The following is a 17,835-nucleotide window of genomic DNA, read 5'->3' as shown; positions in this document are numbered from 1 at the left end:
GGCTCTTAATCACTATGGTACAGAATACAGACTGCACACATACAGTGTTTTGTCACTTATCTTGCATTTCCCCCCTCATATTTTTTCCATGTGACAGAGGTAATAAAAGCACACACATATACAAACACAGACACACCACAGGGAATGGGTTCCCGCTCTCACTGATCATAGCCATTCACAATGATCTGTCTTCATTCCCAGGGCTGGGCAGACAGCTGGTGGAGCTGCAGCGTGGCCAAAGATTAGTTTCCACTATGCTCCACAAGCTTCATGATGTTCTGCATCAGCAAGTAAATAACTCGCTGCTATTTCCACAACTACTTTTTCCTCCCAGCAAAGATTAAAAATCCAATCTCAAAAGTGATATCCGCTTCACATGAACAACATTCTTCATCTGAGTTTTCTAGAATATGTTTATTTTTTGATTTTTTCCTAAATGTTGCAGCAGAGAGTATAAGCTGGTGAACAAATAAATAAAGGCATCAAAGGCCACACAAGCACAACATGTGCTTTACTCATGTCATCATGCACAGAAGGAGCTCTGCAGGCCTGCAGGTACACAAGCTCAGGCAATATTGCAGGGAGGAAGCTGTCACGTTGGAATAGCTATACAATAAAATGCATTTTTGTGTGTGTGTGTGTGTGATTTAAGGCTGAATGAGCTCCTATTTAAAGCACAACATAGTGTGTAAGAGGTTTCCTCCTCCATCAAAGTCAGAGATGAATCATACACAGTGTCTGTTTGAGTCTAACCATCATGATTTAATGACATATTTAAATCTTTGAACATATAGATGTACTGTATGTAAAAGAGAGTGTGACATCCTTCATTTACTGACCTGCTTTCACTGCAATGTTCGCAAAGCATTTCAGTTCAGTAACTTTGAGAATGTGTGGATTCAGCTGCGTCTGCATCTCACAGGTGAAGCCAAACTTCCTAATTAGCCTCCACGTCCACAATAATCCACAATACATTTTGAACAACTAGGAAACAATAGTTTAAAAACAGTGGCATTACGAGGATTTTACAGCAAGTGTGTTGGTAAATGATATTTAAGTTAACTATAGTGTCCTTCTGTGTAAAATGTTTGTTCAATGCAAGTTACGCTATCATGTTAAACCACTAAATAGTTGTTAATTTTACCAGTTTAAAATGTACATCCTGTGTGAGTTAAGACAACTTTTAAGCATAATATTTACAGTTTGCCCTGTATGATGACCCTGTAATTCTTTTCAATACTTTCCTGGCAACCAAAGCTGCCAATTGTTTTTGTTTTTTTTTTCCTAAAAACTACAAATGACAATTTTTTTTACAGTGCAAGTCTAAGTTCTCACACTAAGATTATCTCTGATTTAAATCACGATCCCTCTTCTCGCGCAAACCTCAGCTCACCTTAAAACTACCTATTAAATAAAAATGCTCCTTCTGATTATAGTGATAATATAGTTTAGCAGTTTATTTTTATTTATTTTTTATTTATTTGAATTGGGACAACACACATTAATGAACAATCATATATGAATTGTAAATGTGCCAGATCATAGCAAAACTGCTAAGTTAGCAATATTTTTTCCATTCCGCATTTGCATTCAGGTCAAGTTATCCGTCAAAGATAAATGAATTAATGAAAGTAAATAAAAACGATTCATTTGCATATGACAACAACCATCCTGAGGCCTCAGCACTTGATTTTACTCACATATCATGAGCTGTGGTGGTGTTAAGGAAGCAGGCTTGTAATCTGAGGGTCAGTGAGCCATCACTGTGTTGTATGTCGCTTTGGATAAAAACATCTGCCGAATGCAGTAGTAATCTTGTAATGTACTGTAGATAGTGATACTGACACAATGATAAATGTTGCAATGAGTGTATTTAGATGGGAAATAAGGTTCATAAAGAGTTTACAATGTACATTCATTATCTATTGAAATGATTGGAAGTGGTTTCTCTAGCTAAACTGGCTTTCTCGTTCCTCTTTTATGTATATGTGACATCACCTCAATGCCTCAGTAATCTGATTTTACAGAGGGCTGTGTGTCTGCTCTCCAGTTTGTCATGATCACACTTCAGATCATTAGGTTGATGTTTCCAGTGTGTGGTCTCATGCTTACGCACTGCACTGATGGCTCTTTATGCACAGTGAAACAATTCAGATGCTCTAACATGTGACAATGGGCTGATGCTAAAAACCCAAATACAGAATTCTCAGAGCCACCATATGTGCCCACAGGATCATAACTAGATTTAACAAAGTGCTGTAAATGATGGGAAGGAGAAAGATCCAATGTTGTTGCCCAGAAGCTGGAACTGAACAGTGAAATGTGCTTTATTGTGTTGAAACAAAATTTCAAAAGTTGTGCTGATTGATGGTTATGATATTTTGATTTCATTAACCAAGCCCTCAAACGGATTATTATATTTGTGGCAGACTAATCTCTTTGCAGGCCTGATCTATTTCATAAACAATTACAATAAAAGGATTCTGATTCTGATCTAGAGTTAGAAATGAACCCCACGGACCCATCTCTGGCCAAGGTGACCAAAGCAAGACGACAAGCAAACTGATTTATGTTAATCAACCTCATAAAAACTTTTTCAAACATAGACGCCATGGCAAACATACACTATATGCTCACAAGTCGAATGAGGGCCTGTCTGAGCACACATGCAGCACAGAAAACACAACTTCCGACAAACTCTGTTTGGCTCCGCCTCCATAGATGGCGCTGTATCTTTTACGAAATGTTGCATATGTTTTTTAATTTATTTTTTAAGCTTTTTTTCTCCAGTCTATGTATTTTAAGATGTCCAGCTGCTTTAGCTGTAGCAACATGAAATGGGTTTCAATGTCTATACAGACATTTTTTTTCTGATTCTCACACTCCAATAATCTCCTTTATTGTTCAGCAGACAGTCACGGAAGAAAAATAATCCATGCGCAGAATGCCGTATCAAAGCTGAATCGGCCTAGGTTGTCTACGTGCACTTAGCTCTAGCGTTGTAGTACTTGGGATTAGTGGTAGTTTCTCAAGACCACATTTTTCACTTGGTCTTTACTTTGGTCTCGCTCTTTACTCAGGGTTTTCCTCCAAGACCAGTCGAGACAAGCATTGATCCTCTATTCTTCAACTTTATTATAGTGATAATAAGGAGAAGCATTTGGAACTGTTCTTGATTATTTAACATTATAATTTGACTTAAAACATTCACTATTAGCTAAATGATTGTTATGACTCCTTGGGCATCTTTTCCAGCGCCTTATGTGTCAGATATCTGGAAATACTCAGTCTATCTTATTTTTAGTCAAAAATCTCTGATTTCTGAACACTTACTTTAGTCCTCATTCACTTGACAAATAGACATCTTGTTTTCAGATATTTAAAATACTTCAGGACTTATCAGTAACTTTTAAATACATACAAGGATTTGTTATTTGCAAGATCTTAACTGAACAAATTTGTCAATATTTGAGATTCTTTATATGTTGTGCTTTGAAAGTGTTACAGACACCTTGGTTTTGTTTGTCAAAACTACAACTAAAGAGACATTGCTCTTTAGCTGTTCAACCTTGTCAATGTTTTTAAATTACATTTTTATGCTCTCGACTCCCTTGAGTCAGATAATGTGATTTTCGGGTGTTTCATTCAAGCTACAGCCGAACTGACCTGTTTAAAGGCATTTTTGAGCATTTTATTTGGTTTTTAATTAGCTGTATGTAAACCTACATTGAAATAAAAGCACACACAACCATTAAATGTTAAAAAAAAAAAAAAAAGCCTGTCTGTTCCTAGCAGTGTTGCTTATGAATACTGACTCTGTCCTTAATGAAGAGATGACTTTCTAGTCTGTTGGTACGTTACAAAGTGGAAAGCCGAAGCTGCCTTTTACTGCAGCGAGCACTGACATCTTTATTCGCATCATATAAATGAGGCATCTTGAATCTCCCTCATTTATCGCCTGTCATCGCTGCATTGCCTTTTAAGAGGAGCTTCTGCATGAATAGAGTGCTTCTGACTGCTGTGACTGCATCACCGTTAGAGCTGGAACCAAGCGGGAAAACAAGCCATTTAATTTCGAGCCATTGCATTAGAATTACAATAACTAACTGGCACGGGGGCGGTTTATGGACACGATAACATGACAGTTGATGAATTAGCAAACATGCTAAAGCTGACATGGTCATGTAAACAGCGCCAAGACATTAAAGACTCTGTCAGAGAGCGTTTTACAAACACAACGGCTGCTTATCAGACTTTTACCAAGGTAAAATCTGCTGTGGTGAACTTTTCTTCAACAAAAGGTCAGAAGCAGGGGTGGACTGGTACAGTCATTCAGTCCTAGCATTTTCTGTCCAGATCAGCCCACTACATTATCAGTGGACACCACGTAGACGCCGTTATTAAGCCAGTGATGCTCAATACGTATCTCTTTATGCCTTACTTTTTATTATTATTCCCCCAGAAAACCTTTAAATGCTGAAACTTTTTAACCCCTTTTTACCTATCTCCTTTGGCCATTTTGCAACTTCCTGTTGTAACTTAGTTTGTCCACCTTCATCCAAAATAGCTAACTTGTGCCCAATAAATACCACTTGTTTCCTTTTCCCCCCGACATTTTGTCTGTTTTTGTTCCACGTTTGCCCTTTTTCACTATGATTTGCCATATTTTCCCCATTAAAGCTTCCCTTTGCCATGACATACCACCTGGTTCCTCTTTATTTGAACATTTTTTGCCACTCTTGACTGCTTTTGGCCCATTTAAGTCACTTCACACTCTTTTTTTTTTGTCACATTTTTGCCACTTTTGGACTTTTTTTGGCCATCTGTTACAATATCTGCCTCCATTTGCTCTTCTAAAAAAAAAAAGAAAGTATCTATTTGTACGGTTGCCAAACGGACATCCCCCGGTGCTATTGGTACTTTGACCGAAGTACACGTACGTTGCGTCTTAGGGTTAGGTTATAACCCCATATCACAGCAAATTTTAAGGTTAGGATTAGGATTAGGGTTAGTCTTAGTCACGTGACCTAAACTGGTCAATGACTGACTTATCACGTGATCTAAACTGGTCAATGACTGACTTATCACGTGATCTAAACTGGCCAATGAGGGGTGCTGCATACGGACAGAATGTCGGTATATTGATACGGCAACCGTACGGATAAAATAATTAAATCAGGGCTTTTGTATTTATTGGTCATATATGTTGTTACATATATGACTGTATTTTAACCCATCCCTGAGGAGCAGATGGCAGCCATTTTGCAGTGCCTGGGGAGCAGTTAGGGGTGAGGTGAGATTCGAGCCGGCAACCCTCCGATTACAAGTACAGCGTCCTCAACCACTAGGCCACCACTACCAAGTAGTGGACCACTGGTACGATGTCTGGTATGCCAGATGGCCAGTCCACCCCTGGTCAGAAGTTAAAAATTGGTCAAGAAAAAAGTTTTTGAGAAATCTGCTTTACAAATAAAAACAATCAACAAACATCCATGTATACATATAGTACATGTTTTATGCTAATAAGGAAAAATTAATCATAAGAAATCAACTCATCTTTGCTCAGAGAGGGAAAAGTTGAACTAAAACTTGTTCTGGCATAGCGGAGGTGTAGGGGTGAAGGCCGCTCCAGAAGAAGACGAGATAATGTTAGGATGTGGGCGTACGCAACAGAGTGGCATTAGCAGACAAAGAGCGGAGGCAGAGAGAGTGGAGGGAGAGAGGACAGTGGAGGCGTGTGAGACTGGTACCAGCTCAGTAGGACCAAGTACAACCTGCTGTAGCCAAACACAATCTTAGGGATGAAATGGGGCTGGACAGGGACAAACCACAGGTTATTGTATGGAAGGAGGATTTCCTGATGCTTCAATCGAGAACATGTATCAAACTCAAGGCCTGGGGGCCAAATCCAGCCCTTCAGAGCACACGATTTGGGCTGCTGGAGAAAGTGAAAATGACAGAAAAAAACATAAATCATTGTGTAAATTACCAAATAATTCAATTGTAAATTTTTGTTGACAGAACTCTATTTTTTGCCAAAATTCTGCCATTTTACTTAAATTATTCCACAAAACATCCCCAAATTAAATATATATATATATATATTTCCTGTTTGTTGAGTTTTCTAAAGTAATTCACTTGACCTTCTGTATTTTGTTCCTTGTTTTGTAACATAAAAATCTTAATTGTGAGATGCAAAAGATGCATGAAATTGTGCACTTTATTGTAATGTTATGAAAATGTAAAAAAAATAATAATTGAATTAAAGGACATTTAAATATCTGTTACATATTGTCTAATTTATAACTAGAAGTGCAAACTTGGGCACATTAATGTGGTAATGGAAGAGAACCAATAACCATACATATAAGCATATACCTTTTTAAACTCTTAAATTTAATTATCATGATTAGCAAGTCCTGCTAACTGGCAGCTTGCTATAAATGAAGCTCAAATACATCAGTTATGCATTGCTACCATTCAATGGACAATCTGAAATTGGTTAATGAAAAACAATTACTTTAAAAGCATTTTTCTGCGTCCGTGTTGTTTCTGAAACCATAGATTCTTCTAGATTCAGGCTATTTTCTGACTATAACCAATATTTTGACATAAATGAGTCACCTTATAAAATAATGCGAGGTGATGCCAGACGTTGCAGCCCATTTATTTACACTATGTCGGGCTGCCCAGTCTCAGTCCTCCTGAAGAGCCACAATCCTGCAGATTTTAGATGTAGTCCTGCTTTAACATGCCAGATTATATGGAAAGGCCTGGCTTTTTGCGGTGCTACATGTTGACACAGTGAGACTTCTAAAACATGCAGGATTGCAGACCTGCAAAACCGAGTTTGGACATCCCAAATTTGAACCTTTTGAAGGAATTTATAATCAGCCTTGCCTCAGAGGTCAAAAAGATCAGGAATGGTTTAAAAAAAACACAAACATAAGCTCTAGGAATTGGCATTTCCAGGATATCATTTTTTCGTTGTTGTTTTTTTACATGTTTTAGTCCTAAGGTGTGAAGTCTCGTGAGATTTGTGCGTACGCATGTATATTCTAAAACAAAAGGAACGATGCAAAGCACAGGGAGCTGTTTTCTCATCTGACCCTTTAGAATGAGCACATGTGTGCACACATTTGTTCCTGAGTGTGTGAGACTTTTATTAGACAGCATTAGATGCTGCTCTGCCCCAAGGGTGACAACAGATCGAGCTGCCAAGATTACCCAGAGTGCTGTGCTGTGCTGTGCTGTGCTGTGCTGTGTGCATGCAGCCCAGTTTTTGGTTGATATCTGACCTATAAAAGCACTCTGAGACACAGGTTATGGGCGTATTTATGCTTCCTTGGACCTCAGGTGCCTCTTTTTACCAGTTCCTGTCCACTTTTATTAGCATACAATGAAATAAACCATCATTATAATGACATTTTGGACCGGTGAACAATTTGCTGCAGATTTACATTGGTGGTGGACTAAGTAAAATTTGCATTGAGGAGCTTTATTTTAAAGGAATTACATCCCACTTACTATTCAACAGATACTGCTGTGGTGAAACCCCAGAGAACAGTAAATTCCTGTGGAGTTAATTACAAACTCGACAACAAGACTACGGGGGTTAATTTAACTGCAGATAAAAAGATAAATAAATTAGTGTTTTAGGAGCGTTGCTTCTCTCACTTATGCATTTTTATCCTTCTGTAATAGGGCACTTTAAGCTTCAGAGGTTTGGTAAACAAGTACAGTGAGATATCCTTTTCAAACTTGTATTTTAATATTCATGTAAATACTACAATACAATGAGTAAAAAATGCTACTGCGGTCAAAGGAATTGTAAACAGTTGGTAGAATATTACAGCCAACAGGTTAGAAGCTTTCATTGTTATTATTATGGCCGTGCAGCAGAACTAAATACATCTCTGTTTGTTAGAGTGGTGACATGTGATCAGTGGAGTTCAAATTATTTGGTCACTTAAAACTAAGATTTCCACTTATGTATCAATATAGAATATCTTATCTAATATTATAACATATTACTTTTGACCTGTGATCTTTTAATCAAGGTAAAAAATAAATCAAACTATGTAAAAGAACACAAACAGTCTAGTTTATTTTTCCTGCCAAGAGTTTAAAGCTGAATTAATTAGTCACACCTCAAAAATGTTTAATCGATCTTTTCTTTTCACTGACTTTTTATTTTATTTTTTTAAAATGAGGCCCCATAATGTCACAGCATTACACTTTCAGACATCAGTTAATGATCTGAATCCAGCTGTTCCTTAAGTTTATGACCATCACATCTCTTTATTCAAATCACAAGCAAGTGTCTTATTCCTCATTATTTTCCAACTTTAGGATATTTTTAACAATTCACAGAGATTTCAGGGCTGATTCCAAACACAGATCTCATTGATGGGAGAAAAATGGGAGAATTTCATCACAAACATATATCGATCGTTGATTTTGCTGCTCGGAAGAATGTATGTTTGTTGACAAATAGTCATGTGACATGAACTTTGGAAAATTGATTTTGTTAGATGGCTAAATACTTGTTCATGTGGATCTTGTTGGGTTTTTTTTCTTTATTATGAAATTTACAATTTAATAAGCGCATTGAGATGACTTTGTTCTGAATTGCGCTATACAAATAAAGTTGAATTGAATTGAATTAACACTTGCCAGCAGAAACATATGAAATTGTCATTGGTGTTGACATTGGTGGTCTCGATTTGGAACGCCCTGCCTACCCTACTCTAGTGGTCATGGCACGTCACTGATCACAGGTGTAGCACATTGTGATTAACCACAAATGTTTTATATCTCCTATGTGAGCAGATGGAAGGGAGAGCTGAGAACAGTCTGTATGGAGCAGACTGGCATAAAATAATCAATGTATAGACAGCTTATTTGACGTGTTTTGTGCTGTGAGTGTAAAAAGGATGAATATCACCTGACTGCAAAATAAATCTACCTACAAATAAATTAACCTGTAAGTGGAGCAGCTAACCAGAGCTAAATGAAGCTAACTGAGTTTGACTGTTATCCATAGTTCTCACATGACATCACAACATACGGCCATTTCCCGACCCAGCGCCATTGCTGTGGTTAGCTGAAACCAGTTTAGCCATGGTAGTTTGGTGTTGGGTTAATGGTGCACTAATTGTCGTTATGGTTCAGTAAAACGTGGATTTTTTAGTAAGGGAAGTGGGCAAGTCAGATCCGTAACTTCAGGATAAGGATTGGCTCTCAGGGCGGGGTTGATTGAGCTAGGGTGGGAGGCGGGGATGGGTTTGTGCCGCGGCTGGAGGAGCAGCCGCCGCCGGAGACCCGGTGCTCGGCCCGCCTTGCCGCGTCGGTGGCGCTCCTCCGCACTCCCTGGCCGCGCCACCGCCGGCCGCTGAGACCCGGCCAACGATCGACGACTTTGGACACGCGCCGGGCCCTTCTTGTGGATCTCCCCAGCTGCAATGCCCGCCGGGGTCCCCCCTCCTCCCCTTCTATTGAAATACATGATATAATATGCCTTGTTTACTTAAATAGTTTTACATACCCTGCCTGTCACATGCACTTTCCCATTTGCCGTCATGCTGTACACATCTTTCACCCAAACATTCACAAGCTGGTTGTACGCCTCGAGTGATTTGAAAGCCTGCACTCTTCCATAGTTTAAGCACTTTTGGAACAAACCATATCATTTAGAATGTCTATGTACGTTATAGCAGGAAGGCATTCGTGGTCAGCGGTATTTTGGTTTGACAAACTTTGTACGGATTGATACTGATGCATTCCATCTTGCTGTCGTATCTGTGTCTCGTTTGTTTATCTAAACCATCTCTGTATCGCTTTTTGGGTGGTATACCGTCCAAATCCTGAAATCAGCGGAAATATCAGGATCGTTTCGGGCATTTTCAACTGTTATAATGAACTGAAAGGTTGAACCATGGTTTTATGACACTTTGAAAATGTCCTCATATCAAAGCCTATTGAACTAGGGAATAAAGACTTCACTACATCTGACGTCACCAATTTTTTTTTTTTTAAATATTGAAATCAAATGTAAGTCTTTTAATGAAACAGATCAGGGATGGTGCAGGAGGGCCTTTGTGTTGTGTGCGCTACAGGTCTCTTTCTCCATCTGTAGAATAATAGCTAGCTGCATATCTTCTTCACATAATGAAGTGCTTTGTGCTCCGATGGCACCGTCTCATGCACAGTGACAATGACACTGTACAGAGAATTAATCAGTGACCAGTAACAGAGAAAATGGCCAAGAGGAACCAACTGACTGATATGGGGAAAATTAGGGCACGGTATATTAACGCCCCCTGCTCCTGTGCTTTTCTGATTTCTAAATCCGTTCCTACCTCAGACTCTCCTCCTCATTCTTTTCTTCAATTGTTAGCCAACACTTCCTCTGTCTTTTTCTGTCACTCCCTCCTCTCTGTCTATATATATATATATATATAGGCATCTATTCTGTGTGGTTAATGGACAGTTGAGAAATGACTTCTGGCAGGGATGGAGGAGGGTGGACTGAGGAGGAGGGGGCGTCTCTTTGTCTGTAGATTACAATTGATAGAAGTCAGTCCAAATCATATCAGTAGCCTTTAGAAAAGCGTTGAGAAACTGCACACATACCGAGATGTGATCTATTGAATGTGGTTTTGTTGAGTACAAAGCAATCGGTCTTGGCTAAAGAAATCACGCTGTCTGAGATAATAGTCCATTCAAACATGGCTACTTAAAGAGAAGAGTCACTGAGGCTTTTCTAATGTGACGGGAACCTTTGGAGAGGCCTGGCCCACATACTCACGCCTTCTCTCTCTGTGTGTGTGCTTCCTCATCTTCCTCTTCCTCTGCTCCCCTCCAGCTCTCTTCAGAGGACTAATTTAGATTTCTCTCTCATTGGCATCACTTTGGACTCTTCCTCCCTTCTTTTTTATCCTCTCTTTCCTCTTCACATCATTACTCTCACTCTGTCTGTGGTATTCTTGCTGGCTTTTTGCCTCCTCTGCTCACTGCATGTCTCAATGTGGTACTAATGGCTAAATAATGACTACACATCTCATCTTTAACTGTTGGGTGATCAGGGTGAGAAGCCACTGTAATCTTTCTCCAGGTTGTCATTGATTTTCCTCAAAATGGGGCCTATTAGGATGGTTAGGGCTGCGCAAGACTCGCTGTTTGCTCTCCTTTGATGAGGCCGCTAACAAAACTCAGCGAGCAATTATACATATTAAGGAAGGATCACACTCTGAAAGACACAAAAGACTGCTTTGATATTATAAATACTAATGAATGTAGAATATAGATGAAGATGCGGGAAACTACGGTGTTTGCTCAAAGCCTGAAACACAACTAAAGTTATTTTTATGTGAACGCGATATTGTGTATAAAGCAGGTTTATGTGTTGCACAGCTGCTGTTTGCTGCTCCATATTTTATTTATTATTACACCTTTGTTATTGAGATAATATTCCATATAACATTTTTTAATTCTTTGAGTTCTAATTTTCCTTTATATATATACAGTATATAAAGGTAATTTTGGCTTCAGCCTGTACCTGGTTACTTCCACCACACTTCCCTTGAACCCTGATTTTTTTGAACATGCTTTATGTTGTTAGCCACACACACACACACACGCACACACACGCACACACACGCACACACACAGTTATTATTATCATTGTGTGTAGGTCCTGAAGTCAAAAGAAAAGCGCAAAAATAATCATAATCAACAGTAAAATATTTTTAACTGAAATATTTATAGTTTACAGAAACAAGTTTAACTGAAATTATGAAATTTAATTAAAGAAAATGCATACCAGGCAAAACAAGGCTGTATGCTTTTTAATAACCAAATAATATATGAAATAATGAAGCAGCCAATATACTCCAATATAAATATAGCCAATGTAAAATACGATTATTTACAATGCAGGTGAAGCTTATTAGACTACTAATATACCTCCGCAGACTGTCATGTAGCTCAAATTAAAATCTAGCTTTCATTTCAATAATTAAGATTTTAAATGAAATAAAACTATTGAACTCTCTCAGAATTCTCACAAGAACTTAATAAATGCCTCCCCCCGATATGCACAACTGTAACATCACATTGCACTCTCACCTTAAAGTAGTCGACTCCTCCCCACCTCTTCCATTGTCCTACCCTGACTCCCTCTTCCCTGTTCCCTTCCCCCTCACCAAGGTGTAACACTGCCCTCTCTTTTTATATTCACCCTTTAATAAGGTTTTTCTTATCCTTTCAGTGAGGGCTGGTGATGGTCACAATTATGCAGCTAAATAAATTAATGTATTTAATTGTCATAATAAAACATGCATTGCTGTCACAAAAATGTTTACTTTTGACAGCATGTGCAGACAAGAATAGAAAATAAAGACAGAAAATGCCACCCCATCAGATATCAAAATACATTTAAGGGAAATTGATTATATTTTCTTAAATATTGATAAATAAAGGAAAAAGAAGAAAAAAATTCTCATTCGGCACAAAAGGACAGGTACATAAATACAACTAGTAGTGTGTTCGTGCACGTGCCTGCCTTTTAATGTTATTTATATATAACTTATATAACTTGTTGCAGAATTTAGAGATATTTGTGCTGTAATCAATGCTTCCATCAATTTTTAAAAAAAATCAAAATCCCTCTATTCTCTATTCCACGGTGTTATCTGAAGCTAAGCTGTTTATTGTTAGCCTGCTGCTACGTTGCTGCCACACGGACGTCCTCAGATGGTTTGTCGTCTGACGTCACTCCATACATTCTAAAGTACAAAAAGATGAGGAACTGAAAAGACATTTCTCTGCGATAATGAAACAATAATAGCAATAATTGTCTATTCATAAGCACCGACGACTACGCTGGCATCCTTCCATCTGACATAACGGGGTCAGTTATTGCAATTCTGTTCAAAACATTCCAGGATTTTTCACATCAGGAACAAGAAAAGGGAAAATATTTCTTAAAAATAAATACAGAAAAAACAGAAGAAAAACCTGCTCATAATTGTTGGGTGTAAGCTACGGACGGATAAAGTGGTTAATCAGCAGGAAACATTAGGTTGGATTACAGCTAACATACAACAGGATGGATGATCACATGAAAGTATAAACCCATTTCCTTTTTCACTTCTAAATCCCTTACTTTTGTCTCATTTGAACATTACAGTATTGTTTTTATTAGTTAACTATTATATAGTTTGTTTTTTTACGTATACCGTATTTTTCGGACTATAAGTCGCACTTAAAATCCTTTAATTTTCTCAAAAATTGACAGTGCGCCTTATAATCAGGTGCGCCTTATATATGAAATTAATGTCAAAATGTTTTAGTACAACTTTGGTAAACTATGAAGCTGCACCTCTTGATGGATTTTTGGCGCTTTAGGGCTACTGTAGTCAGGCGCCTCGCGGAGTGATATGTACCAGTACTGTGCTTCAATACACTGAACTGAAAAAGTGGGTGTATTGTTCTGTATTTTATGTGTTAAACCTGAACAATGTTGAGAATTATTGTTGAATGTTATGAGTTGAATAAAGTTTGACTTATGTGACTATTTTGTTTCACTTAATGCATCTTAATAATAACAACAACAACAAACCGGTGCGCCTTATGTATGAAAATAGACCCAGTCAGACTCATTCACTGAGAGTGCGCCTTATAGTCCGAAAAATACGGGTATGTTTTTTTTGACAATTATTCATAGTTTTGTTATTTTCACTTAAAAAACTGTGGTCCACGAAAACTATGATCAAACATTTTGTAGTCAACAAAATAACAGCTTGTGAAGGTGAGATACAACAGAAGGAAAGAGAAAGTGAGCGTTATTAGGTTTATTACAGTATGTAAGGTGGGAATTAGCCTGTGTTTGACTTTGTGTGAGAAAATGTAGAGACTGAGAAATTGGACTCTGTAGCAGGTGTTTAAAGAAAAAAAAAAAAACCCAGCACATACCATTAAATACAGATTTGGATCAACTCCCACTTCTCTTGTAACCAAAACATCTAAATAGGAATCCTCCTCCTCCCTCTTTGTTCCTACCTGAACGTTTTATCTCACTGCTTTGGGAATTAGGTGTGACAGATGGAGGATTGGGGGCTTCCTCTTGTACAAACAAAGACCTGCTGAATCCTCCACAGGGGGTTGAATTAGTGTCCAGAGACGGAAGCACATAATTGGTGTGTGGATCCTTTTGGAGTGTTATTTGTAGTTCTCCACTGAGCATAAATTACAGAGGAAGTGATATTTCTATAGATAGAGAGTGTCTGTGTCTACAGAGCTGGAAGTGAAAGGTGAAAACACACACACACACACACACACGTTATCAAATGCCTTCCCACTGGGGGAGACAGTTGTAGGAAATAGACACTGAGCATTTGCCTTTGGTGTTTTGCAGCGTTTCTATATCACCCACTTTCTCTTTCTCTTTCCAGTCTGTCTCTGTCTCTAGTTTCATCTCACCAGCTACGTGACTGTGTGGCAGCAGTGGAGCAGAAACAGGCCTAAACACACAGATGTGAAAGTTAACTCAGCGTTGGAGATGAAATGAACTGCCTGTGTTTAACTTTTGATCAGAGGATAAATATTTATTGAATTTGTCTGACACGGAGCATGAAGAGCCAGTGTGTTACTGGGAATAAATCACTGACGGCGATTCACTGTTGTGGGACAGTCTGGATTGTTTGTTGTAAGTACACAGACCATATTGTTGTTGTTTTTGGTTTAAAATTTAATCTGAAATCAATGAAACAAGCAGAGGTGTAAAGAGTACTGATATAGCCTACTGAAATTGTACACAAGTACAAGTAAGTCATACACAAAATAGTCAAGTACAAGTAAAAAGTAACTCAGTTAAATAGTACTCAAAGAACCCCCCACCCACACCCACATTTATTTTTGGTAATAAATCTTGCCACAATTATATAAAAATATATAAAAAAATTAAAAAGGAAGAAACCAAATCTTGCACAATTGGAGCTTAATTTATTCGATTGATATATATATATATATATGGTCACACTTTAGTTTATGGAACACCTAACCTCTAGTTAGTTATTAGCATTGGCAACATATTGGTTCTTAATGACTATTCATCATTAAGTACTTATTAATGCCTTATTATACACTTAATGGCAGTTTCGCAGTCCAAACAGGGTTAGGATTATGGTTAGGGTAAACGTAAATGTAATTTCATAATTCTAAAACAAATAATAAAAAAAATAATTTACTGATTTAGAAATATACTCAAAACAGTACAAGTAACCATAAAAGCAACTCAAGTATCGTAATGTGAATACTTGTAATCTGTTACTTTCACCTCTGGAAACAAGTAACTCTTTCTATAATGTTCTAGTGAAGTCAGTTTATCTCACACTGTGAGGCGTGATTACCGATGGCTCTCTGCGCATCAAGCAGGGGTAGGCAACTCCAGTGCTCGAGGGCCGGATTCCTGAGACTTTTAGATGTGTCCCTGCTCCAACCAATAGTATCCAGCTGCAGCCCCGGAGTGGAAGCCCCTGATGGGACACAAGGCTCTGGCTGGGCAGATGTGTCCCTGGCTGGATGGAAGTGTCCCTGACGTTACAGCGCAAGCTATTTTTCAATGCGACAAACTTCTAATTTTGCCAGGAAGTGGAGGCGGTAGTGTTTCGGGTTAGGGTTAGAAAAAAAGAAAGGTATGTAATGCTAAGTTGCCAGAACAGTGGATAGGGTTACTGGTATTCTATGTCACTTCCGCCCAGCCAGAGGCACATCTGCCCAGCCAGAGGGGCTTCCACTCCGGAGCTGCAGCTGGATACTACTCACTCCAACACACCTGGTTGAAACCAATGTGTTGAGATCAAGCTCTGCAGAAGCATGATAACAAGCTATTCATTTGATTCAGGTGTGTTGGAGCAGGAACACATCTAAGAGTCTCAGGAATCCGGCCCTCGAGGACTGCAGTTGCCGTCCCCTGGCATGGAGTGAGGAATCCCTTTTTCATGTCTTATATAACTCTATTTGTCCTGCTCTATTATCCACCAACACTTCAACCCTGTGTTTTTTTCCTCTGTATCACTTGACTTCCTCTTATCACCGTCTAAATCATAATCCAGTTTCAGGCGTCACCATCCTGCCTTCAACAACAGCTTCACAGCAATAGGGAAGTGCAGCATTGTAGCATATCAGTAGCATTGATTTTTAAAAAGCTGCTGCTGAGCATTGAATTCATGCATCGAAGTAACTCTAAGTACAGTCAAAGAAATGCATTTAACCCTCCTATTATTTTTAAATATTATGAACATTTTACCCTCTGGGTCAATCTGACAACAGGGATATTTGCCTCCAGAAAATGATTTTCATAAAATTGTTCACCAACTTTTTTTATTTAATACATAAATAACCCCTTGATAATGAAACCTTGACCTGTTCTCTAGCGCCACCACCAGGCCAACCTTTTAAATTAGAATTAATTTATATTAAATAGTTTTAATCCAAATATTCTCCAATTTACTGAGAACTTTAATGACCTTAATAGTATGAACCCTACTGGTTGTGGTGAGGATATGACTTTTCCTGCAGCGTCACCATCAGATCAAACTTTCAGTTTTAGAGTTGGTATAAATCTTTCATCCAAATATTTTCTAATTTGGGGTGCACATTCATGACTCTCACAGAATGAACCATATTGATCATAAATACTGTATGTCATTTATCAACTCAAAAGTGCTTACACAGCTAAAACGGCTTGGGGTCAAATTGACCCTAGAGGAACACTGATGTGTGCAATATGTGTTCAGCACATTAGGCATAAAATTATATTTTTTCCGTTGAACCCATCAAATTATGAAAGCTTATGAAATATGAAGCAAAAAACAACAGTCAACTATTACTTTTTGGAATGATAAACATTTAATGGGGTCAAATTGACCCTGAGGAAAATATGATCGTTAAAAGGTAAAAGAAATGGAAGATTCCATTTGTATTTCCGAATTTTCTGCACATTTAAATGGTGTTTTTATGGTGTTGACTGGCAGGTCTAATGTGTGGTACATCCCTGTAGAGGACATTTTAAACATACTGATGTTTGACTTCTGGATGCATTATCATACTTGGATTGCCAGATTGAATGGTTTTCCTGCCATTTGGGTGGGAAGACATGTTAGAGATATTGATACGGCTTCCATATGAATATAGCGCCCCTATTTGGCCAGTTTAGGTCACGTGACTAAGACTAAACCTTAGCCTAAACCTAACCCTAAAATTTGTTGCGATATTGGGTTAAAACCTAAATCTAACTCTAACCCTAAGACGCTACATACTTGTACTTTGGTAACCGTACCAATAGCACCGGGTGTTTTCTGTACGGCAACCGTACAAATAGACACTTTCTATTCTTAATGTCCGTTTGAGCTTCTGTTTGTCAGATTGTAATGATGGAATAACATATTGTTATAACATGGCACTGTGATTACATGTACAGTAGAATACTTTGTGAACACATGTAAATAAATGTATGCCACATGGCTAGAAGCCGAGTGTGTGATACATAAATGTAAGAATGCTACAGTCCTCAGTGGTTTACAGGGATGAAGTGTAGCAACAATGAAACAAATCAGCAGCTCTCCATAAACTATTGCACGCATCAGCACAAATACAATTCATCCTTTGGTGAGAGTATGATTGGTTTCCTATTTTTAGTGAAGCAAACAAAAAAAACAGGACAGTACAAAAATCACACATGTAGTTGTCTTCCTTTGTGACGCCAAACCAATGTGTGACCATAGATGCATAAATACATGTTAATCAGCAGCATATTGGCCCTTAGACCTG

The sequence above is a fragment of the Gouania willdenowi genome, chromosome 10 (genome assembly GCF_900634775.1).
Source record: "Gouania willdenowi chromosome 10, fGouWil2.1, whole genome shotgun sequence".
Classification (NCBI taxonomy): Eukaryota; Metazoa; Chordata; class Actinopteri; order Blenniiformes; family Gobiesocidae; genus Gouania; species Gouania willdenowi.
This window is presented reverse-complemented; position numbering follows the sequence as displayed.